This window comes from Terrapene carolina, unplaced genomic scaffold (genome assembly GCF_002925995.2).
Source record: "Terrapene carolina triunguis isolate 2854851 unplaced genomic scaffold, T_m_triunguis-2.0 Scaffold746, whole genome shotgun sequence".
In the NCBI taxonomy this organism is placed as follows: Eukaryota; Metazoa; Chordata; order Testudines; family Emydidae; genus Terrapene; species Terrapene triunguis.
The window spans coordinates 1935031-1961059 of NW_020665097.1; positions in this window are offsets into that span (position 1 = coordinate 1935031).

Below are 26029 nucleotides of genomic sequence, written 5' to 3' on the forward strand. Positions count from 1 at the left end.
GCATTGCCAGCTTCTGTCTGTTCAGACACAGGTTCGTCGGAGCCAGGGCTGACGGACTGTATTTGCAGTGCCCTGAGCAATGCAAATAATAAATGATTAGTGTCATACAAGACAAGCCGCCATGTCCCCACACTTTGTAGCACAGTTTAGCTACAGACCCATCTCTGCTCAGCAACCAGCTATTTTTGGCCCCTCGCATTGCTTAGGTCAGGTGTACCTGTACCTATTCCACAGGAATGGAAGTGCATTTCAAGCAGAAACTGTGAGGGATTGAGAGTGGCATGGGAAGCTGTATCTCCTCCACTGACAGAGCAATAAAAGCTAGGTCAGACACACACCAGGTAGGGTGACCACCCGTCCCTATATGGGCAGGACAATCCCGAAATGTACATTTCAAGTCCCGGTCCTGAAATAAATGACTCCGTGACGGTATTTGTCCTGAACTCCCTGCAGCACCGCTCAGCGTCTGCCTGAGGCTCAAGGGCAATGCCAGCCTCTTCCCGGTGGGAGGCTGAGGTGGACCTTAGCCCCACCTTGCCACAGGTCCTTGCCCCCTGCTCCTCCTCTTTCCCTTGAGGCTCTGCCCCCAGCCAGGTCCAAAGCCGGGCCATGGTAAGAGCTGCCTTGGAGGGTCCAGGGCTCCACACAGCAGCCTGGCTCCCTGGGTGGCTCTTACCACAGACCAGCTCCCTCTTCTGGCCCGGCCAGGGGGCAGGGCCTTGGGGGGGAAGAGGAGGAGCAAGGGGCAGGGGCAGGTCTCCTGGATGTGTCCCATTTTTACATTTTGAAAATGTAGTCACCATAAACACCAGGGACTTTGGGAGTAACAGATCCCAGTTACCAAGAGTTCAAAATTGTTTTCCATTGGCTGCTCCCTAAACAATCCAAGGGCCTCAGAGACCAGGGTAATGAAAGCTGTATAGATAGACGTATGTACCTTCTGAGAAAGGGTCGGTTGTTTTTATATGAACAGCTTCATTACCAGGGATTCAAAACTGACACAAGGTTCAAGCTCTTGTGGGTGAGCCCCGCTCCCTCAAACCCAACGTTCAAATGGGAGTTTTGTTTATTTAAGGCATGTAGACGAATGTTCCCTATGGGATGATGATGCATCACAAGTAGAGCTGGTTGACTAGCGGACAAAGGAAACTAGTCACCAATGAAGGGGAAACGTGTATAATTTATTTCGGTTGTCTCCGAGTTCTTGTCATGATTTCCGAGTAGGTGCATTAAGCAATGTGGCCAACCCCGGTCACATACTGGATGAATGGAGCTGTCAGCATAATGGGGGGGGAAATAGTAACATTTGTAAAATGGTTTGAGATTTGCTTGGATAGAAGGTGCCAAAGAAATGCAAGATAAAAGTATATAACAACAACAACAACAACAACATAATAGTAAACACCTAGCTGTTCCCTAGTGCTTTGCGTCAGCAGATCTCAAAGCACTCTGCTAAGGAGGGTCACTATCTCTACCCCCATTTTACAGATGAGGACACTGATGCATGGAGAGGGGAAGGGTCACCCAGGGGCAGAGCCAGGAACAGAACCCAGCTCTCCTGAGTCCCAGCGCAGTGCTGTATCCATTATGTACAATAATGAATGAATACATTCAATTCAATGATGGCAAATTCAAAACTGATCAATGGAAGCACTTTTCACACAGTCTGTAATTAGCCTGTGGAACTCCATGCCACAGGAAGTCACGGAGATCAAAAACTTGACAAGATTCAAATGGGATTAGACATTTATGGGTGACTAACCTGCAGTGATTACATTACCGAAACCCTCTGGTCCCTCCCCAATACGCCCCCAGCCAGGGTGCCATATTTACACCAGTTTAGACTCCCAAATATGCAGCAGTGACAGTGGGACACTGGACTCTCAACAACCCATCATAAAGACCTAAGGCAGTGTAAAACAACCAGAGCCCTCAATGGATGCAGCATGGGGGGGGGGGGGGGGGGAAAGGGGGGGGGAAAACCCGGGGGTTTGGGCATGGGCCTGCTAAACCCAGGGTTGTGAGTTCCTTGAGGGGCCATTTAGGGATCTGGGGCAAAAATCTGTCTGGGGATTGGTCCTGCTTTGAGCAGGGGGTTGGACTAGATGACCTCCTGAGGTCCCTTCTAACCCTGATATTCTATGGACCCCACTGCCCCTCAGGATGGGGGCAGCATTCCACTGTGCACACCAGTGCCACAAGCCTGTGTTCTATGGTTTTATAAATGCCCCTCACTGCTCCGTGAAGCAGCCCTGTCCCCAGCCTGCTGTGAAGTGCTCCCGCGGTGCAGGCCTGTGTGGGGGCCCAGCCCCAGGCTGTCGGATTGATGTGGTGCCTAGCCCAGCCCAGGATGAATTACAGCAGTATGCATCTACCCATGGAGGCAGCAGCCCAGAGGCAGCTGGCTTATCGAACTCCCACACACACTTTGCACCCCTCCGACCTACCCACTGCCTGTCTCACTGTCACTTTCGTGGTAGTTTGCATGAGGCCCAGCCACCCTGGGGTTCTCCCTCGCTGGCTGCCTGCACCCACGCCTCCATGGGGCAGGGAGCCTGGCTCGGGGACCAAGTCTGCACAGGCTGAGGGGATCACTTCATTGCAACCTCCCAATCACTTCCCCACACATTGTGCGCTGCCCTTTTCAACGTCCCTGCTCTTCTGGGGATGGGATTGTTCTCTCCTGGGCTGCTTTTCATGCCCGCCCCCCCACCAGTCCCAGAGCAGGCACTGCCCCCACCCCCAGCAACACATGTGGGAGGGCCCGGCAAGCCTTCAAAGCCCTGTCTGGGAAGAGACGAAAGGTCGGTTAAACTCCTGGCTGAGGATGAAAGGAAACAATCCCCTTCACGGCTGGAATGAGTTGCTGGTGCTTTGGAGTCGGGTTTGAGGCCCATTTCCTGAGCGCCATAGCAGGATCTTTCATGTGCTGTGGAACTTTGCTAACTAGCAATGGATTGCTGGGCTGTAGCAAGCGGAAGTGTCTGACTCAGCCATGCCACTCCAGAGAGTGTCACCGGCCTGGACATTTCACATGCGACGTGTCATAAAACCCACCCGGTCAAGGGCACCCTGCGGGGCTGGGGAAGCCTGGAGATCACTGCAATTAAAAACCCTTGGTTGGCCCAGGCCAGCTGACTCAGGCTCATAGGGCTCAGGCTAAGAGGCTGTTTAATTGCGGTGTAGATTATTTAATTGCAGATCCTGTGAAGTACGATTACACCACAATGAAACAGCCCCTTAGCCCGAGCCAGCTACGGGTTTTTAATTGCAGTGATGACATACCTTGAGTGGCTGAGCCTCCTTTCACTCACACCAATGCAATGCCACCCACCTCAGGGGAGTCATTCCAGATTTCAGTGCAATGAGAGGAGAATTGAGCTCTGTGCTGGGAAGGGCTGTAGGGACAATGGGAGTCAGGGCAAAGCCCCCGGATAATTGTGTCACAACCACAGTCCCTTTTCCCCCCACCCAGAAATACGGAGAACGAAACTTCTGAGCAAACTCCAAGTGGGGAGCTGCTGGCTGGCGGATGTGAGCCACAGATTTTACTCATTTTCTCAGAGGAAATTCTATTCCGATTAAAGCCTGTTTGATCTCAGAGAAGAAGGGGGCAGAGTGGGGAGAGGTATTGGGTTTCTCTCCAATTGTTGGGCTTTATTGGGCTAATGGATCAGCTAAAAGCTTCCAAATAAGATTTAAAGGGGGGGAAGGCAGGGGCATGAGCTGCTAAATCTGGAGAGGACTGCAACAGACTTATTAAAAGGGAATGCGTCTCAGAGTGCGCAGCAGGAAGGACATACAGAAAATCTCTCAGCACATACTCATATGCATGCACATTTTACATGCACTTGCATACCCATGATGCATCTCCCCGATGTATGCTCCTCATACACATACTCACAAATGCACTCACACACACACACCCCTTGCATGCAGATCATGAGTGTACGCACATCACACAACTGATGGCCAGACAGGAATTTCCCCCCAGGTAAATTTGTCAGGGACCTCAGGTTGTTTTTGCCTTTGGGATTGTTTGCCTGCTAGAATTATTTGGGCATATCCCACCTAATCAATTCCCTGCCACTGCAGGGGCCTCAGGGATTGGTGGCACCTCAGTCTCACCTGTTTTCTGCTTGTGACTCACAACAGTTTAGTCTCCCAAGGACTAAAATACTTTAGTTTAACTAAAGTTTTTGTTCTCAATACAGGGAGAACTGGGTGGAATGTAAGGGCCTGTGCTACCCAGGAGGTCAGGCTAGGTGATCTAATGGTCCCTTTTACCCTTAAACTCTCCGAAACTCTGTGCATTTGATTTAGACTTTCAAAAGGCCTTTATCAAGGTCCCCCACAAGAGGCTACTAAAGAAGCCAAATCATCATGGGGTGAGAGGTAGAGTATTGTCATAGATGAGATACTGGTTAAGAGACAGAAAACAATATAGGAATAAATGGTGAATTTTCATCATGGCAAAAGATGAACCATGGGGGATCGAGTCTCTGCGTTACGTCCCATGCTGTTTACGGCATTTATTAAGGACCTGGAGAAGGGGAGGAGCAAAATTGGTAGTGATACAAAATTATTGATGTGAGACAAGTCCAGGGAAGACTGTGAAGAACTTCAGGAGATCACAGCAAGCCAGGGGCGTGGGCAAAACAATTGCAGATAAAATTCAGTGTTGACAAATGCAAAGTGGTGCACATTGGAGAGACTAACGGACTATTCATACACGTGACTGGGTTCAAAACTAGCTGTAGTAAACAGCACAAAGACTTGGCCATCTCTGTGGACAGCTCTGCTCAATGTGCAGCCGTGGTCAGCAAAGCAAACAAGATGTTAGGATGCATAGAGAAAGGGAGAGAGAATAATACAGGGGATGTTATCGTGCCTCTATATAAATCAATGGGACACCCTCATTGAGACCTGGGTGCAGTTCTGGTCACCGCTTCTCAGAAAGGGTCAGCATCAGGTGACAAGGGTCACTCAAGACAGAAAACTTCCATATGCAGAGAGAATGAAAAGATTGGGGCAGTTTATCTTAGTGAGAGCCAAATAATAGGAGACAGTTTCCCCTCTTATTTCATTTCTCCTGTGTCCAAGGAAATGGAGCTTTGTACATTCTTGTACATGATAGGATTGCATCAAAGACACACCTGACTCCATCATTAGTTTCTCTTCCAAAAGTAAACAACCCACAACATCCCGAATTTTGGGCCAATTGCTTTGGTCAAAAGACGTAATCCCCCTCCAAAATCATGGAACTAACATGCTGTTTGCTGCCATCACATTGCTCATACCCCTTCTCCAATCCTGCGTCTTGCCGGTCTATTTAGATGGTAAGCGCTTTGAATCAGAGATTCCAAGGCCAGAAAGGCCCACTGTGATCATCTCATCTGACACAGGTCATAGAACTTCCCCCAATTCCTGGTTCAACTAGAGAAGATCTTTTAAGAAAACAGGGACCATCTACTACTCTGTGTTTGTGCAGTGCCTAGAACAATGGGACATCACTCTTGGTAGGCTCTTCGGCAGAGTCTCTCTCTCACTTGTATGCACACACACACACACAGAGCCATATGTTCCCACGGAGTCTCACATGCACAGTCACAGCCAGCCACAACCCTTCCAAAGCAGAGCTCCCCATTCCTTGACTGATGTTAGCTCACATCTGTCCCTCATCACTGAACTCGGTGCATCACTTCCTGCTGCACCACGAGGGCTCATAGGTTATCAGCCAGGCTGGCAGCTGGGGCCAACAGGACCAGGGCAGGCTGGTCGGACATTACAAGTCCGGTCAGTGGTGCTGCAGGGCTAAGGCAGGCTAGTCCATACCTGTCCTGGCACTGCGCTGCACCCCGGAAGCGGCCAGCAGGTCCAGCTCTTAGGCGGGAGGGTCATGGGGCTCCATACGCTGCCCCCACCCCGAGCACTGGCTCCGGACTCCCATTGGCCGGGAACTACGGCCAATGGGAGCTGGGGGGCAGTGCCTGCGGGCAAGAGCAGTGCATGGGGCATCCTGGCCCCTTGCCTAGGAGCAGACCTGTGGCCGCTTTCGGGGCGCAGCGCAGTTCCAAGACAGGCAGGGAGCCTGCTTTAGCCCCGCTGTGCTGCTGACCGGGAGCTGCCCGAGGTAAGCCCATGCCCCAACCCCCAGCCCCCACCCCCCGTCCCCGCCCCCGGCCCCCCCCAACCCCACAGCCCCCTCCTGCACCCCAAATCCCTCATCCCCAGCCTCACCCTAGAGCCTGCATCCCCAGCCAGAGCCCTCACCCTTCCTGCACTCCAACCCCCTGCCCCAGCCCAGAGTCCCCTCCCCCACACTGAACCCCTTAGCCCCACCCCAGAGCCCGCACCCCAACCCCCTGCCTCAACCTGCAGCCCCCTCCTGTACTCCAAATCCCTCAGTCCCACCCACCAGCCTGGAGCCCCCTCCTGCACCCCAAACCCCTCATCCCCAGCCCCACCCCCGAGCCTGCACCCCCAGCTAGAGCCCTCACCCCCTCCCACACTCCAACCCCCTGCCCCAGCCCAGTGAAAGTGAGCGAGGGTGGGGAAGAGTGAGCCACCAATGAAGGGGGAATGTAGTGGGGGGGGCACTCAGGGAAGAGGCGGGGCCTCGGGAAGGGGCGGGGGTAGGGCTAGTGTAAGCGGGGGAATGGTCCCGCTATTGTGGGGAACTTTCCGGGCTTCTGCACTACCCTGGTGAAGTGGGCTAGCGAAAGGATCTGAGTCCTCGCTCCCACTTCCTTTACCCAGAGGCCTCCCTGCCCTTGAGGGCTCCCCTTCCACTCTCCTGTCTGGCAGAGTCCTCGTAACCCCAACAAGGCTGGGCCCAGGATTCCTGGGGGGCTTGACCCCCAACCCTGCTGTGGTCACCTAGGACAGGGGCTAGGGTGTCCCCACTCCGGGGTACTCTCTCTGTACTGGGCACCTCCCTGACCCACTGATTATTCCATACAATTTAAAACAAATGCAAGTTGTTTAATTAACAATTAATCTAAAGAAAAGAATAAGGAAAAATGGGAAAGGTTAAAGGAAAACACATCATCCCGCTTTGTGGCAGGGAACATCACAAACATTGTCTCTGGACATCAGGGCACTTCACAGTCTGTTCCTTGTTAGCCCCAGATTTCCGTCTCAGGCCCTGGCTGTGCTGCAGGGATGCTGCGGGTTGGACACTTGCAATGGTGGTGGCCACACACCTCCGGGCTTTGAGTGGTGGGACCCTTCTTCCCAGCGTCAGCCCCCCGTAGGGTTAAGGTCCCCCTCCTGGTCTGGCCTGCAAGGGCCCTTGACTGGGGGTGTCTTTCTGTGCTGGGCCCTTTGCCCAAGGTCCCCCCTTGGCTGGTCCCACTTGCTCCCCACACCTGGCTCTGTGGCTGCGCCTCTGCTCCCAGCACAGGATCTGCTCTCCCTGGGCTGCGTCTCTGGCCCCTCTGGATCTGGCACGGTTCTGCTCTCCAGCTCAGCCTGGGCCCCTGCTTTCTCCTTAGCTCGGCCCCACTCAGTCTGACCCAGGCAATTCCAGCTCACACGGAGGACGGGACCTCCCTGGCCTCCTGACCCTCTGATTAGCCTGCCCGCCCTGTCAATCAGGCTGATCTGGAGCATTGGCCTCTCCCCATTGTTCCTGGGGACTGTCAGTCTCAGGCTCCTGATTTGCCATCGACCCTCCCCCTTTTAGTGCTGGGAGCAAGCCAATCAAAACACCCCCACTGAATGTTAGTAAGGGGGCAACAGTCCCCTTACACTAGGGCGTTCAGTTGTGTGTGATTAGAAAGTTGGCAACCTTACAGGCTGGACAGGGCTCAGCCACCGCTACTCCAAACCGCCACTGCTGAAGGGGGATTCAAGCTCTCTCCAAAGATCCTAAGACAAGGCCCTGCTGTCCCCAAACACCTTAGCAGCCCCCAGAATCACACATGCCGGTAAAGCGATTTTTGCAGGCAGGGAATGGAGGCTGTCAGAGCCTGGACAGTAGTTGGGAGGTTGGCACAGAGCATCCACCCAATGGGCAGCCCCACAAGTCTCAGCAACAAGCATCCTATGCAGGGCCCAAGGTCAGGCAGCCACAAGCCTGGGAGAGTGGGTAAGGGAGCCCTGGATTCCCCACCAACTTGACACCCCCCCTCCCCAAACTACATGGCACCCCAGCCCTGACTCTCACGCATAGCCACAGCAGACTCTGCTTTTGACACAGATCATTTTGTGAAGCTGAAGCAAAGGTCAGGGGCCCCTCTGAGAGCAGCTCCCTTTCTAGCTACATGCCCCAAGCAAGCCGCAAGGGGCTGCTGTTTGCTGACATGGTCTTGCATTTTATAGGAGGTGCTGGCTTGGGTGAAAGTCTCGCATGCTGTAGTGGCCCCTTACCTGGGGCATGGTCCTTTTCTACAGCCTCTCTTTTGCCCACAGACACAGTAGGTAAATGGCAGAGGAAGAGTGACTCAGCAGCCATGCACGGCATCTAAGTTTCCTCCTCAAACCCAAAGCTCACTCCATTGGCCCAGCGTGGCTTCCTGCTGCATGCCAGGGCCCCTGGACAAAACCTTGGGCGTTTACTAATAGGTGGGAACAGCAGTGGCTGGCTGGGTACCACAGCTACCTTCTAGCCCTCCCCAAGGGGCAGCCCCCCTTCAGCCAATCACAGCCCCTAATTCCTCAGCATTCCATCCCTCTCACCTGAGAAGGAGACACTAGAACAGTCAGTGCCAACTCCCCCCACCCCCCCCCCAGGTAGGACACAAGGCACAGATGTCTGGTAGTGCAGGCTCCCATACAGCACCTGGTGAGGTAGCATCGCAGGGGGGGAGTTCAGCCACAGCATAGGTGAGGGAGGAAATGTTTGTGGGGGGGAATATTTACTGCTGCCTGATGTGTCCCTGCACAGATCATCAACTGGTCACTCTCCTTTGCTGGTGCCTCTTTGGTGATCACTGCTGCAGCCTCCTGCATGCAGTGAAGACACTCCCAGCAGGGACTCCTGAGCCACGACTCCCACCATGAGGCTTTAAAGTCTCCAAGGGAAAAAACACAAACTGTGTGCAAAAGAGGCTCCTTTTCCCTAATGAGCTGGCCTGGCCGCCTGCTCTGCTCTGATGCCAGGAAGGAAGTAATTGAACCAACTGCCTTCATTTGGCTGCCCAATTACGGGAGCGGGGAGGCTGTGTCAGTGCACAGGGCCTCTGTGCGCTCGGCCCTCCCGTGGAGTGCAGAGGATGAGGCTTGTGCAGGGGGTGAGGAGACATGCTGGGGTGTGCAAGACACTGCATTTCATATGGAAGCATTTAAGAGCAGAGGGAGGTGACTGTGTAATTAAGGACGGGGTAGCATTTTCAGAAGCAGCAAGGTCTGCTGTAAGTGAAAGGAGACTCGGGCTCTCCTGTGATGTAAGTGTAACCTTTGGGTGGGCTAGAGTTCTCTTCTCCAGTGCCCCTGCCAAACCAAACTCCCACAGAAAAGCAGCAGAAGATCCAGAATTCAGTTTTTAAGGATTTTCAGCAATGACTGCACAGGGTCAACCTCCCCACATTCAAGCTCCAAAAAGAATAAACTTAAGTACCAGCTTTATAAAATCTTATGATAAAGAAAAATAAAATAATTTAATTTTTACAACATAACATGGCTACTGTAGAGGAGCAGACTCACCCCTGCGGCACCTCCTGCTGGTCATCTCGGGAATTCCTGGAGTACCCTCTGCACGCCAGTGGTCTGCCCTTATCTGGGGGGCTGCCCTCTGGCAGAACCCCTTTCCACTAGGTTTCCCCTCCCCAGGGAACCCCCACCCACTATCCCTACCTCACCTCAGAATAAGGCCACTGCCAGTCACCAACTAGCCCCCGCTCCCTGGGGCAGACTGCAGTATAGGCCACTCATCACAGGTAAGGTTGGGTTTGGACCTGCTGCCTTGGCCTACCCATGGGCTGCCCTCTGCAACCCCCAGTACCCCTTGGCCTCCTACTAGGCCACAGCCTGGGGCTATCCAGGCTGGAGCTCCCCAGCCTTTCCCCAGCCCTGCTCCACTCAGGTACCCTGTCTCCCTGCAGCCAAGCCCTTCTCTCTCTGAAGGTAGAGAGAGACTCCTAAGCGCCTGGCTCCCAGCCTTTTTATACAGGCCAGCTGGGGCCTGATGGGGCGTGACCCAGCTGTGGCTACTTCCCCAATCAGCCCAGTAGCTTTTCCCTTTGCCCCAGCCCTCTGCCAGGGCTGTTTTAAACCCCTCAGGCAGGAGCGGGGAACCACCCCGCTACAGCCACTTTATAATCCACATACATTATCTTCACAGTTACACATAAACATAAAGAAAACAAATTAAATCTAAATAGGTCAGCCCCTACAGAAACATAGTGAGGAAACCTCAGAGTTCCCAAAAGCTTAGGTTGAGTCTCAGAGTCTATGATCACCAAATCTATTGAATCTGCTGAATCAAAAACATCTTCCTTCCACTTGCTTGTAGAAATCTTCCGTTGGAATCCATGCAGACTCTTCCTCTGCTGAAATCACTGCTAGCCAGTCAGCTAACCGATTAACCAATCACTCAGGCTATGTCTACACTACAGGATTAATCCGAATTTAGATAATTCGAATTTGGGAAACAGGTTGTATAAATTCGATCGTGCGCGGCCACACTAAGCACCTTAATTCGGTTTTTAACCACATTAATTCGGTGGTGTGCGGCCACACTACCCCATTAACTTAAACACAGTAATTCAGTTGTGTGCGTCCACACTAACCCTAATTCGAATTAACAAAATCGATTTAGGCTCTACTCCGTTTGTCGAGGTGGAGTACAGAAATCGATTTAAAGGGCCCTTTAATTCGAATTAACTGGCTCTGTAGTGTGGACGGGTGAAGGGTTAATTCGGATTAACGCTGCTAAATCCGAATTAATCCCGTAGTGTAGACCAGGCCTCAGTTAAGTACCGGTATATAGATTTAAAAAAAAAACCCGTTACAAGAAAAATACAAAACGGAGAATAGCAAAATAAACTACTCTTGCCCCATTATCACATTTAAAAAAAAGTTGGTGAATCATGTTAGTTGAGACAATTTAACTAAAACAGTTGGGCTAGGACCAAACATTCAGAGTGTACAATTAAAATAAATGATTTTTCCTCCCAATTTTCCCTTTCTATAATTAATGCTGCCAGGGCTTCCCTGTTGGAGGGTTAACAATATCACTAACCTGCTGCAAAATGCTTCCAAGTTAGGGACAACAGCCTGCATTCGGTTCCTGTTCTCCCAGCCCACACAGGGCACTTGGCCCTTTGTAAAACAGCTGCCCTGACTGCTTGCCCTCGTGGAGTCTGAGTCTACCTACAGAAGTGGTCCCTAAACTTTTTACCTCGCATCCCCTTACTGCTGTCCATACCCCCTCCCCCCAGGACCCGGAGCTGGAAGAGGGGCTGCAGCTCGGGGGGCGGGGGGAAGACATGACAGGGGTAAGGGGGCAAAGGCTGGGGCCATAGGCACTGACTCGGTGGGTGCTCCGGGGCTGGAGCACCCACGGAGAAAAATGAGTGGGTGCTCTGCACCCACCTGCAGCCAAGCTCCCACCTTCCTTTTCCTCCCCGAGCATGCCTCATCCCCGCTCTTCCCCCTCCCTCCTAGTGTTTCCCGCCCCCCACCGCCTATCAGCTGTTTGGCGGCGCTTAGGACTTTCCAGGAGGGAGGGAGAAGAGGCAGGGCAGGGGCGGGGACTTGGGGGAAGGGGGGCCGGAAGGGGGGGGAACTTTGGGGAAGGGGTGGAATGGGGCAGGGTGAGGGCGATGCAGGGGCGGGAAGAGGCGGGGGGAGGGGTCGAGCACCCACCGGGCAGAGGAGAAGTCGGCGCCTATGGCTGAGGCCACAGCTGGGGGTGCGCATGGGGCAGGTGGCCAGGGCCCTGGGCGTGGGGCCAGGAACAAAGATGGGTGGCACTCCCTCCTTGCCCCACATGGGGGCTGGCCCAGGCCCCAGTCGTACCTCCCCAAATGTTCCTCCATGTCCCCCTGGGGGGCACACCCCACAGGGTGGGAACCTCTGACCTACAGGAAACCTGTTGAGCATACACAAAACTACCACACCCAATTCCAGAAGCTTCTGGCTATGGAGTGCTAATTGTGCATCTGCCTAGTAACAATAACCCAGACACAACTCACTCCTGCCCACCCCCTCAATAGTTCTTTTAAACAGAGGTCCCCGCAATGTGGAGCATGCCTGGAGGACCATGAGGAGGGAGCGCGGCCGGGGCCCAGGCCAGCCTCCACAGGGGCAGGGAGGGTACACCACCCAGTTCCACTCTTGACCCCAGCCCCGGCTGCCAGCCCCACACCTATCTCCAGTCTCGGCCTCCTTACCCTGTCCATGTCCTCCCCTACCAGTGGCCAGGAGAGCACGGACAGGAGTAAGCAGGGGGTGCAAGGTAAAAAGTTTGGGGACCACTGTCTTAAGGAGATATCTCCCTATTAGGCATGTGGGTTACACCTGCTCCAGGTTTGTAGGAACCCTCCAGTCCTTTGGAACCCGGTCCCAGAAACGAAATGTTATAACTCATCTTCACTGACCTTGCATGCCAGGAAGATCATAGAATCATAGAAGATTAGGGTTGGAAGGGACCTCAGGAGGTCATCTAGTCCAACCCCCTGGTCAAAGCAGGACCAATCCCCAACTAAATCATCCCAGCCAGGGCTTTGTCAAGCCTGACCTTAAAAACCTCAAAGGAAGGAGATTCCACCATCTCCCTAGGTAACCCATTCCAGTGCTTCACCACCCTCCTAGAGAAAAAGTTTTTCCTAATATCCAACCTAAATCTCCCCCACTGCAACTTGAGACCATTGCTCCTTGTTCTGTCATCTGCTACCACTGAGAACAGTCTAGATCCATCATCTTTGGAACCCCCTTTCAGGTAGTTGAAAGGAGCTATCAAATCCCCCCTCATTCTTCTCTTCTGCAGATTAAATAATCCCAGTTCCCTCAGCCTCTCCTCATAAGTCACGTGCTCCAGCCCCCTAATCATTTTTGTTGCCCTCCACTGGACTCTTTCCAATTTTTCCACCTCCTTCTTGTAGTTTGGGGCCCAAAACTGGACACAGTACTCCAGCTCAGGCCTCACCAATGCCGAATAGAGGGGAATGATCACGTCTCTCGATCTGCTGGCAATGCCCCTACTTATACAGCCCAAAATGCTATTAGCCTTCTTGGCAACAAGGGCACACTGTTGACTCATATCCAGCTTCTCGTCCACTGTAACCCATAGGTCCTTTTCTGCAGAACTGCTGCCTAGCCACTTGGTCCCTAGTCTGTAGCGATGCATGGGATTCTTCCTAAGAAGAATCTGCACTTGTCCTTGTTGAACCTCATCAGATTTCTTTTGGCCCAATCCTCTAATTTGTCTAGGTCCCTCTGTATCCGATCCCTACCCTCCAGCATATCTACCACTCCTCCCAGTTTAGTGTCATCTGCAAACTTGCTGAGGGTGAGGTCCACGCCATCCTCCCAATCATTAATGAAGATATTGAACAAAACCGGCCCCAGGACCGACCCTTGGGGCACGCCGCTTGATACCGGCTGCCAACTAGACATGGAACCATTGATCACTACCCGTTGAGCCTGATGATCTAGCCAGCTTTCTATCCACCTTATAGTCCATTCATCCAGCCCATACTTCTTTAACTTGCTGGCAAGAATACTGTGGGAGACCGTAGCAAAAGCTTTGCTAAAGTCAAGGAATAACATGATGATGCAACACCTTGCAAACTGACTCCTCTTTCCTACAAGTTCCCTGACTCCTTAAAAAGCTTTAAAGTCCTTTCCACTCCCACCAGATGGCTCTCCCATGTTTTATGGAAACAAATGAAGACCTCTAAGTATGTGAGGGTGTTTTCAATTCTCAGAACTTGGCTCTTAGCTAAGGCTGTAGAGCAGACTCATTAATCTCTCTCTCTCTTTAGGTGGTCTCGGTGGGACAGAACATCACACCCAGGAGGAGGGATAGCTCAGTGGTTTGAGCATTGGCCTGCTAAACCCAGGGTTGCGAGCTCAATCCTTGAGGGGGCCATTTAGGGATGAGGGGCAAAAATCTGTCTGGGGATTGGTCCTGCTTTGAGCAGAGGGTTGGACTAGATGACCCCCGGAGGTCCCTTCCAACCTTGGTATTCTGTGGTACGTAAGCACTATCCAATGGTATCTCCCAAGCTCTTCATTGCTCCTGGAGATCACACAAGCATATCTTAAGAGCAGCTGTTCTAACCACTTCGTTCTATGGCTGCTTCTGTCAAGTCAGCCCCTAGTTCTATTCCTGACTGGGCTGCCTTGCAGCTCTCTGTCTCTGCCCATGTGACAGGCCCTGGGACACCAGCTACACGGGATGCTGCCCCCATGGTCTGATTTTTCACTAGCTGCATCTCCTGGTCAGTCATGTTAATTGCTCTTTCCCAGAACTCACCCTTTGGTCCACTTTGAAACAGAGTTCTGCAAAACACAGCCCCGACAGGATACTGGTAGCTTCAAACACTCCTACAAGTTCACTACAGCAGTCATTTACCTTTAGGGGTATTTATTGCAACATTATTCTGAGCCACCCCAGGGAGCAGTTCATCTCCCTCACTGTGTAGGCATAGTACTCTAAAGTAGGCACTCTAAAGCCCCAAGAGATGTCCCAAAGTGTCAGTTGGGTGGTCATGCCTAGTGGTTAGAGCAGAAGTCACTAGTCAGGAATTGAAGCCAAGGATCAGAGCTGGAGTCAGACACCAGATGCCAGTGCGTCAGGAAGCAGAGCCATGCCCAGGACTGGGTTACCTGAAGTCAGGAAAGGCAGGGGTAAGGTTAGGGGTAAGGCTGGGTCCAAGGCAGGAGCAGGGCTGGGAGCAAAAAGACACAGGCACTATCGCAGCAATGGGCAAATGCTTTGCACAGCCACTAAACTACTGGGCATACGTGCTGGTCTGCTGACTCTTCCAACCAATCAGGGATGTAGCCAATCAGGCAGCCTATTACACACCAGCTGCTCTCCGCTCGGTAGGTAGCCTGGAGACTGGCTCTGCTGCAGGACATGCGTCCAGACTGGCTTTGCTGTAGGCCCTGATTCCTGACACCAGGGTCCACACTTCCTACTCACATCCAGCAGGGCTACCTGAATATTGTCCGGGGACAAGTGTGTTCTGTTAACACCCCAGGAGTTCAAACCTGAAAACAATTATGAGCCAAATCAGCTGGGAGGAAGAACTTAATCAGAAAAATGTGGATGATAACTAGGAATTGTTTAAGAACACTTCAGTAGATGCCCCAAAAGCCACAATTGAGGAAGAAGGCAGTATTGGTTAAAAATCTGACCTGGCTTAGTGGGAAAGTGAAGGCATCTATACAAAACTATATATAATATAACAAACAAAAGGAAGGGGATGTTGATAGCAATGAATATAAATCAGAAGCTTTGAAGTATAAATATTGATAAGGGGAGCAAAGGGACACAAAGAGAAATCTGTAGCCAGCAGGTCCAAAAAGAACCCTAACGCTGGTATTCAGCAATTACCAGATGGAAATGGTAGAATTATCAATAATAATGCAGAAAAAGCAAACGTGTTCAATAAATATTTCTGTTCTATAGTTTGAAAAAAACCCCCAGATGTAATCATATCAGTCGATGATAACATTCTTTGCATTCTATTATCTCAGGAGGATGTTAAGCAGCAGCTAAGAAAGTCAGCCATTTTAAAATAAGCAGGTCTGGATAACTTGCATCCAAGAGTTTTAAAAGAGCTGGCTGATGAGCTCCCTGGACCATTAATGTTGATTTTCAATAAGTCTTCAAACTTGGAATTTCCAGAAGACTGAATGTTGTGCCAATATTTAAAAAAGGATGTATATGTAAATAGGATGACCTGGATAATTATAGGCCTGCCAGCCTGACATTGATCCCAGGCAAGATATTGGAGCGGGTGATACTTGACTAATAAAAGAATTAAAGGAGGGTAATATAATTAATGCCAATCAACATGGGTTTATGGAAAATAGATTCTGTCAGATGACCTTGATATCTTTTTTGATGAGATTACAAGTTTGGTTGTGAAGGTAATATTGCTGATGTAACAGACTTCTGTAAGGCATTTGACTTAGTACCACATGACATGTTGATTAAAAAATTAGAACAACATAAACTGACTATAGCACATATTGACAGGATTAAAAGCTGGCTCACTGACAGGTCTCAACGTGTACTTGTAAACAGGGCATCATCAAGTGGGTGTGTTTCCAGTGGGGTCCCACAGGGATCAGTTCTTGACTCTACACTAGTTAATATTTTATTAATGACCTAGGAGAAAAGATAAAATCATCACTGTTAAAGTTTGCACATGACACAAAAATAGGGGTAAGGTAAATAATGAAGAGGGCAGGTCACTGATACAGAGCGATTTGGAGTTCTTGGTAAGCAGGGCGCAAGCAAACAATATACATTTTAGTACAGCTAAATATAAATATCTAGGAATACAGATACTTACATGATGGGGACTCGATCCTGAGAAGCAGGGACTCTAAATAAGATGTGGGTGTTATGGTGGACAATTAACTGAGCATGAGCTCCCAGTGCAATGCTGTGGCCAAAAGGACTAATGGGATCGTTGGATACATAAAAAGGGGAATGTTGAGTAGCGAGGTTGTTGTACCTCTGTATTTGGCACTGATGTGAGCACTGTCCAGTTCTGGTGCCCACAACTCAAGAAGGATGTTGAGAATTGGAGAGAGTTCAGAGAAGACACACGAGAATGGTTAAAGAATTAGAAAACCTGCCTTATAGTGAGAGACTCAAGGAGTTCAATCTATTGGTTTAATCTAAGGATAAGGGGTGACATGATTATAGTTTATAAATACCTGTTTGGGGAACAAATATTTGATAATGGGCCCTTCAACCTAGCAAAGAAAGGAAAAACACAATTCAATGGCAGGAAGTTGAAGCTAGACAAATTCAGGTGGAAATAAGGTGTAAGTTTGCAACGGTGAGGGTAATTAGCTATTGGAACTCTTTCTTAAGGGCTGTGGTGGCGTCTCCATCACTGGCGATTTTAAAATCAAGACTGGATGTTTTTCTAAAAGCTCTTCTCTAGGCAGTGGCGGCTTCAGGCACCAGCGCTCCAAGGGCATGCCTGGGGCGGCAAGCTGTGGCGGGGCGGCCTGCCGGTCCCTGCGAGGGTGGCAGGCAGGCTGCCTTTGGCGGCATGCCTCAGGGAGGTCCGCCTGTCCCACGGATTCAGCGGCAATTTGGTGGCGGGTACGCCAAAGCCGCAGGATGGTCGGACCTCCCGTAGGCGCGCCGCCGAAGCCGCGGGACCGGCGGACCTCCCGCAGGCAGGCCGCCGAAGGCAGCCTGCCTGCCGTGCTTGGGGCGGCAAAAAAGCTAGAGCCGCCCCTGTCTCTAGGAATTATTTTGGGGAGTTGTCTGGCCTATGCTATGCAGGAGGTCAGATGAGATGATCACAGTGGTCCTTTCTGACCTTGGAATCTATGAATCTTGTGACACCACTGATGAAATCCACTCCCAGTAAGTCAGCACCTAGAAATAGTGGCGACCACAACAAAAATCTATTTAGTAGGCAGAGACTCCAAGTTCAGAGAGAGCTGGATTTCTCCTGTTGTCTGCAGCGGCGGATGATTAAACTCCTACAGCACATTTTTTCCCCTTTAAGCAGTGGGTGCCCGCCATAGATGAGACATTTTAGATCCTGAGTCCAACAGCACTGTGCTTTCCCAGTGCTCTGTCTCCAATGGCCTTTGCCTCTGCATCACCTGCAAATCTGGCCTGGGACCCACTTGGGATGAGAGAGACTTCGTCTCACTCACAGGAGGCCTGTGAATAGCTGCAGCTGGGCTTCCTCCAATTTTTTAGCCACTTCCCTAGCAATCATTTCTTGAAGTGCTTCATCTGCTCTAAAGGAGTCACTCTGAGGCTGGGAATTAAGAGCGTATCCCTTTAAGGAAACCCCAATTTCTGCTTCTACAATTGGAGCTCTGCATATACTCTGGTCCATAGGTTTATCCCAGAGGTGGGCAAACTTTTTGGCCCAAGGGCCACATCTGGGAATAGAAATTGTAGGGCGGGCCATGAATGCTCACAAAATTGGGGTTGGGGTGTGGGAGGGGGTGAGGGCTGTGGTTGGGGGTGTGGGCTCCTGGGTGGGGCCAGAAATGAAGAGTTGAGGATGTCGGAGGGGGCTCTGGACTGGGGCGGAGGAGCGCAGTGCGGGGGAGGGATGAGGGCTCCGGCTGGGGGAGCGGGCTCTGGGGTGGGGCTGGGGATGAGGAGTTTGGGGTGTAGGACGGTGCTCTGGGCTGGGACTGAGGGGTTTGGAGGGCGGGAGGGGGATCAGGGCCGAGGCAGAGGGTTGAGATGCAGGAAGGGGTGCAGGCTCTGGCTGGGGGTGGGGACTCTCGGATGGGGCTGGGGATGAGGGGTTTGGGGTGCAGGAGGGTGCTCCAGGCTGGGATCGAGGGGTTTGGGGGGTGAGAGGGGGATCAGGGCTGGGGCAGGGGTTTGGGGCATGGGGAGAGGCTCGGGGTGCAGGCTCCGGGCAGCGCTTGCCGCTGCTTCCGGGAGCCGCTTGAGGTATGTCCCTTCTCCGGCTCCTATGTGGAGGTGCAGCCAGGGGGCTCTGCACGTTGCCCCGTCCACAGGCATCGCCCCTGCAGCTCCCATTGGAGCACCGGAGGGGGGCCATGGAGAGGCCCCTGACCCTGCACCCCAGCTTGAGCGCCAGAGGGGGGCAAGCCCCAGACCCTGCTCCCTAGCGGGAGCTCAAGGGCCAGCTTAAAACAGCTGGTGGGCCGGATTCGGCCCGCGGGCCGTAGTTTGCCCACTCCTGGTTTATCCAGTATGTTATCTTTCACCAACAAGCCATTCAGTTCTCTTAAACCATTCATAAACTGACTTTTCACCCAGGATTCTCTCATGGCTTCCCATGCATTGCCAGCTGCAGATTTAGTATAACAGGTTCTGTCTCATTGGAGCGTCCCCCAGCCAGCGTAGTGCAGGGAAAGCCCTGTCAAACAGTCTCTGCAATGCACACAAACAATTATACAGGGGTTCCCCCTCCTGCTGACCCCTTGGTTGTCATTCCTTCCAGAACTGTCTCTCAGGATGGACTTCACCTGAGTAAGGAGGGAAATAGACTTCTAGGATGGAGGCTGGCACAACTGATTAAGAGAGCTTTAAACTAGGAATTGGGGGGAGATGGTTGGGAGATGTCCAGGTAATCTCCACGCCGGAATTTAACATTGAGAGGGAAGAAAACAAAGTAAGAAAGGATACAGCCGTGGGTAGGAGAAAGGACATAAGGAGGAAGGGTAGTGTAGATACCGGTCTAATAGGTGATACTGGGGGTAGAATGTCTGTGCCTAATCGGGTAAAGAATGTCCGTGAAGCCAAACGGCAAAAATTAAGATGTTTGTACAGTAATGGAGGAGCCTAGGTAACAAACTGGAGGAACTAGAGCTACTGGTGCAGGAAGTGAAACCAGATATTATAGGGATAACAGAAACATGGTAGAATAGCAGTCATGACTGGAGTACAGGTATTGAAGGCTATGGGCTGTTTAGGAAAGACAGAAATAAAGGCAAAGGTGGTGGAGTAGCATTGTAAATAAATGGAGATATCCCATCTCCTAGAACTGGACGGGACCTTGAAAGGTCATTGAGTCTAGCCCCCTGCCTTCACTAGCAGGACCAATTTTGATTTTGCCCCAGATCCCTAAGTGGCCCCCTCAAGGATTGAACTCACAATCCTGGGTTTAGCAGGCCAATGCTCAAACCACTGAGCTATCCCTCCCCAGTATATCAATGATGAGGTAGACTGTAAAGAAATAAGAAGGGATGGAATGGATAAGACAGAGTCTGTATGGGCAAAAATCACATTGGGGAAGAAAGCTACTAGAGCCTCCCCTGAGATAGTGCTTGGGGTGCGCTATAGACCGCCGGGATCTGATCTGGATATGGATAGAGACCTCTAATGTTTTTAATGAAGTAAATACTAATGGGAATTGTGTGATCATGGGAGACTTTAACTTCCCAGATATAGACTGGAGGACAAGTGCTAGTAATAATAATAGGGCTCAGATTTTCCTGGATGCAATAGCTGATGGATTCCTTCACCAAGTAGTTGAAGAACCAACTAGAGGGGATGCCATTTTAGATTTGGTTTTGGTGAGTAGTGAGGACCTTATAGAAGAAATGGTTGTAGGGGACAACCTTGGTTCGAGTGATCATGAGCTAATTCAGTTGAAACTAGATGGAAGGATAAACAAAAATAGATCTGGGACTAGGGTTTTTGATTTCAAAAGGGCTAACTTTAAAGAATTAAGGAAATTAGTTAGGGAAGTGGATTGGACTGAAGAACTTGTGGATCTAAAGGCAGAGGAGGCCTGGAATTATTTCAAGTCGAAGTTGCAGAAACTATCAGAAACCTGCATTCCAAGAAAGGGGAAAAAATTCATAGGCAGGAGTTGTAGACCAAGCTGGATGAGCAAGCATCTCAGAGAGGTGATTAAGAAAAAGCAGGAAGCCTACAAGGAGTGGAAGATGGGAGGGATTAGCAAGGAAAGCTACCTTATTGAGGTCAGAACATGTAGGGATAAAGTGAGAAAGGCCAAAAGCCATGTAGAGTTGGACCTTGCAAAGGGAATTAAAACCAATAGTAAAAGGTTCTATAGCCATATAAATAAGAAGAAAACAAAGAAAGAAGAAGTGGGACCGCTAAACACTGAGGATGGAGTGGAGGTTAAGGATAATCTAGGCATGGCCCAATATCTAAACAAATACTTTGCCTCAGTCTTTAATGAGGCTAATGAGGAGCTTAGGGATAATGGTAGGATGACAAATGGGAATGAGGATATGGAGGTAGATATTACTACATCCGAGGTAGAAGCCAAACTCGAACAGCTTAATGGGACTAAATCGGGGGGCCCAGATAATCTTCATCCAAGAATATTAAAGGAACTGGCACATGAAATTGCAAGCCCATTAGCAAGAATTTTTAATGAATCAGTAAACTCAGGGGTTGTACCATACGACTGGAGAATTGCTAACATAGTTCCTATTTTTAAGAAAGGAAAAAAAAGTGATCCGATTAATTATAGGCCTGTTAGTTTGACATCTGTAGTATGCAAGGTCTTAAAATTTTGAAGGAGAAAGTAGTTAAGGACATTGAGGCCAATGGTAATTGGGACAAAATACAACATGGTTTTACAAAAGGTAGATCGTGCCTAACCAACCTGATCTCCTTCTTTGAGAAGGTAACAGATTTTTTAGACAAAGGAAACACAGCGAATCTAATTTACCTCGATTTCAGTAAGGCATTTGATACAGTTCCACATGGGGAATTATTAGCTAAATTGGAAAAGATGGGGATCAATATGAAAATTGAAAGGTGGATAAGGAACTGGTTAAAGGGGAGACTACAACAGGTCATACTGAAAGGTGAACTGTCAGGCTGGAAGGAGGTTACTAGTGGAGTTCTTCAGGGATCAGTTTTGGGACCAATCTTATTTAATCTTTTTATTACTGACCTTGGCACAAAAAGTGGGAATGTGCTAATAAAGTTTGTGGATGACACAAAGCTGGGAGGTATTGCTAATACAGAGAAGGACCAGGATATCATACAGAAGATCTGGAGGACCTTGTAAACTGGAGTAATAGTAATAGGATGAAATTTAATAGTGAAAAGTGCAAGGTCATGCATTTAGGGATTAATAACAAGAATTTTGGTTATAAATTGGGAACACATCAGTTGGAAGTAACAGAGGAGGAGAAGGACCTCGGAGTATTGGTTGATCACAGGATGAATATGAGTTGCTAATGTGATATGGCCGTTAAAAAAGCTAATGTGGCCTTGGGATGCATCAGGCGAGGTATTTCCAGTAGAGATAAGGAGGTGTTAGTACCGTTATACAAGGCACTGGTGAGACCTCATCTGGAATACTGTGTGCAGTTTTGGTCTCCCATGTTTAAGAAGGATGAATTCAAACTGGAACAGGTACAGAGAAGGGCTACTAGGATGATCCGAGGAATGGAAAACCTGTCTTATGAAAGGAGACTCAAAGAGCTTGGCTTGTTTAACCTAACCAAAAGAAGGCTGAGGGGAGATATGATTGCTCTTTATAAAAATATCAGAGGGATAAATATCAGGGAGGGAGAGGAATTATTTAAGCTCAGTATCAATGTGGACACAAGAACAAATGGATATAAACTGGACATTAGGAAGTTTAGACTTGAAATTAGACGAAGGTTTCTAACCATCAGAGGAGTGAAGTTCTGGAACAGCCTTCCAAGGGGAGTAGTGGGGGCAAAAGACATATCTGGCTTCAAGACTAAGCTTGATAAGTTTATGGAGGGGATGGTATGATGGGATAGCCTAATTTTGGCAATTAATTGATCTTTGATTATTAGCAGGTAAATATGCCCAATGGCCTGTGATGGGATGTTAGATGGGGTGGGATCTGAGTTACTACAGAGAATTCTTTCCTGGGCCCTGGCTGGTGAGTCTGGCCCACATGCTCAGGGTTTAACTGATTGCCATATTTGGGGTTGGGAAGGAATTTTCCTCCAGGGCTGATTGGCAGAGGCCCTGGGAGTTTTTCGCCTTCCTCTGCAGCGTGGGGAACGGGTCACTTGCTGGAGGATTCTCTGCACCTTGAGGTCTTTAAACCACGATTTGAGGACTTCAATAACTCAGACGTAGGTTAGGGGTTTGTTACAGGAGTGGGTGGGTGAGATTCTGTGGCCTGCATTGTGCAGGAGGTCAGACTAGATGATCATAATGGTCCCTTCTGACCTTAAAGTCTATGAGTCTGAGTCTAACTTCAGAAGGGCCAATCCCTGTCATAGTGGTCTAATAGTTGTTTGTGTAATTGTCTGTAAAAACCACAATCCACATTGGGAAGCTGCTGTAAAATGCTTTGGTACTGTGCTGCTTTCTAATCAGATCACTGTTCACTGAGAGCAACAGTTCAAAGTCTCTCAAGTGCTCACAGATGCCACTCTCATCTGCATGACCTGTACATTTCTTCTCAGACATAAGTGCTTTTGCCATTTGAAAATTGCTGCCCCTAGTTGTAAAACTTGTTTATAGAATACAAGGATTTATTGGGACACTTCAAGGATCAACTCCAGCACACACAGGCAGGACTTAACCTCCTCCTAGCCCTGCCATCTGAACCCAGACAACAACGCAACATCAAACAAGATAGCAACTTAACAGTAGATAAAGATACAGAACCAGGTATTGGTGGAAGTGCTGTCTGCACTGATCATTACAGTACACGGGCCAGGGGCTCCCTTGGTATAAGGGCTGGTGTAAGGGCAGGTTTGGGGATTCTTGGAGATGAAAGGTGCTCCCTCTCGTCCATCATGGATCTGTCCTGCAAGGGGCCATGGGAAAGCCAGTGACTCAGGTTGCAAATCACACCTCAGATATGTGCAGAGCAGAGAGAACACACTGGGGCTGCAGTGTGAATGCTTCCTCTCCCCTCCCCCACCTCCTTTCCCTCACTAGTCATTGCCAGATGAGAGTCTTGGCATGTGCTTCACTCTGCTGAAATTTGGGCTCAGACCAAAGGAAATTGTCTGGGAACTGCCAAAGCCCTGATGTGGAGCTCTCCCTGTGGGTTCCACAGCTAAAGGGAGCTGGGGCTTCAGAAAGACTCATCCCGGGGGGCAGCTGGGAGCATTTCCCTGAGAGAGGGGGAAGGGATACAAAAAGGACCAGAGAGGCCAAGCCTTACACTAGAGCTAAGTGGCCTTCAAGGCTGGCTCTGTGTTTCCCAGGCAGTTATGGTAATTCAGGCTGATGTTTATAAAAGAGCCTAATGGAGTCAGAGGGATTTGGGCACCTAAATCCCTTGGGTTCCCTTGAAAAGCCCCGCCTTGGCTCCTTCTCCCACAAACCTCTTAGACTTTTTCAAAATCTCCCACAAACCACTTCTTCAGGAGGCTGTTGTCACACACTGGGGTGTGGGTGATGCAACCTAGTGGTCGGAACAGTAGTCTGGCCTAGTGGTCGGAGCAGACTCAGAGGGCAGAACCGGAGGCATGATCAAGGGACAAGTTAATGATCAGAGTCAGGAGCCAGAACAGAACCAAAGGGCAGAGCCAGAGTTGTGGACCGGAGACAAGTCAGTGGTGGGAGCCGGGAGCCAGGAGTTCTGAGGAAGGTAGGGATGAGGGCTAGAGCAGCACAGGTACAGGTTGGAACAAGGGCTGGTGTAGGAAGCAGGGCTGGTGCAGCGGTGGGGCATGGAATGCACTGAGCAGCCACGGTGTTGCTGTTGCTACAAGGCTTAAATGGAGAGCTGTTGGCCCTGCTGCCCAGTCAGAGAGCACAGTCACTTGGTGGGAGTTATTGGGCCCAGCCAAGCTCATTGGGTTGCTAGACAGCTGAGTTCCTGACAGCTGTGCTGGGAAGTGTGGGATGGGGACCCAGAGGGCAGTACAACTGCAGTAGCTGACTAGAGTTTGCATGTGGATGCAGGCCAGAACTACTCCCAAAACACCATGACTGCTATGAATGCCCTGCTCTTTACCTGCTGTTGCAGGGCTGCCTCATTCCGTTATCTACCGAGGGTGCAGCCAGTGTGACAATTTGACACTCAGTGCCAGAGGTCAGACGTCAGAGGACAGGGTCTAGTCAAGCTGACATTCATGGATACCAAGGCCAGAAGGGACCATTGTGATCATCTCGTCTGACCTCCTGCAGAACAAAGGCCAGAGACCTGCCCCAAAATAATTCCTAGAGCAGATCTAGAAAAACATTCAATCTTGTTTTTAAAATTGTCAGTGATGGAGAATGCACCACAACCCTGTGATTAATTACTCTCACTGTTAAAAATTTACACCTTATTCCCAGTCTGATTTTGTCTAGCTTCAACTTCCAGCCATTGGAGTGTGTTATTCTCTGGCAGATTGAATATCCCATTATTAAATATTTGTTCCCCAAGTAGGTACTTACAGACTGTAATCAAGTCACCCCTTAACTTTCTCTTTGTTAAACTAAATAGATTAAGTTCCTTGAGTCTCTCACTATAAGCCATGTTGTCTAATCTTAATCATTCCCGTGGCTCTTCTCTGAATCCTCTCCAATTTATCAGCATTCTTCTTGAACTGTGGGCACCAGAACTGGACACAGTATTCCAGCAGCGGTCACACCAGTGCCAAATACAGAGGTACAATAACCTCTGTATTCCTAGTCAACATGCCCTTTTGTATGTATTCAAGGATTGTGTTAGTGCTTTTGGCCACAGTATCACACTGGGAGCTAATGCTCAGCTAAGTATCCACCACAATACCCAAATCTTTTTCAGAGTCACTGCTTCCAAGGATCGAGTCCCCTAGCGTGTATGTATGGCTTACATTCTTTGTTCCTAGATGTATACATTTATATTTAGCTATATTAAAATGCATAGTGTTTGCTTGTATCCAGTTTAACAAGTGATCCAGATCACTCTGTATCAATTTACCGCTCCCCCAATTTTTGTGTCATCTGCAAACTTTATCAGTGATGATTTTATCTTTTCTCCCAAGTCATTAATAAAAACATTAAATAATGTAGTGCCAAGAACCGATCCCTGTGGAACCCCACTAGAAACACAACCCTTCTCTGATGATTCCTTATTTACAATTACATTTAGAGACCTATCCATTTAATGTGTGCCGTGTTAAATTTTTTAATCAACATGTCATGCAGTACCAAGTCAAATACCTTACAGAAGACTAAGTATAGTTCATCAGCACTTTATCAACCAGACTTGGAATCTCATAAAAAAAAAAATCTATCAAGTTAATTTGACAGGATCTACTTTCCATAAGCTCATATTGATTGGCATTGATTATATTATCTTCCTTTTAATTCTTTATTAATCAAATCCTGTATCAGTCACACTGTTATCTTGCCCAGGATCAATGTCAGGCTGGCAGGCCTATAATTTTCTGGGTCTTCCCATTTACCTTTTTAAAATATTGGTACATTAGCTTTCTCTTCTGGAATTCTCACAGTGTTCTAAGAGTTAGTGAA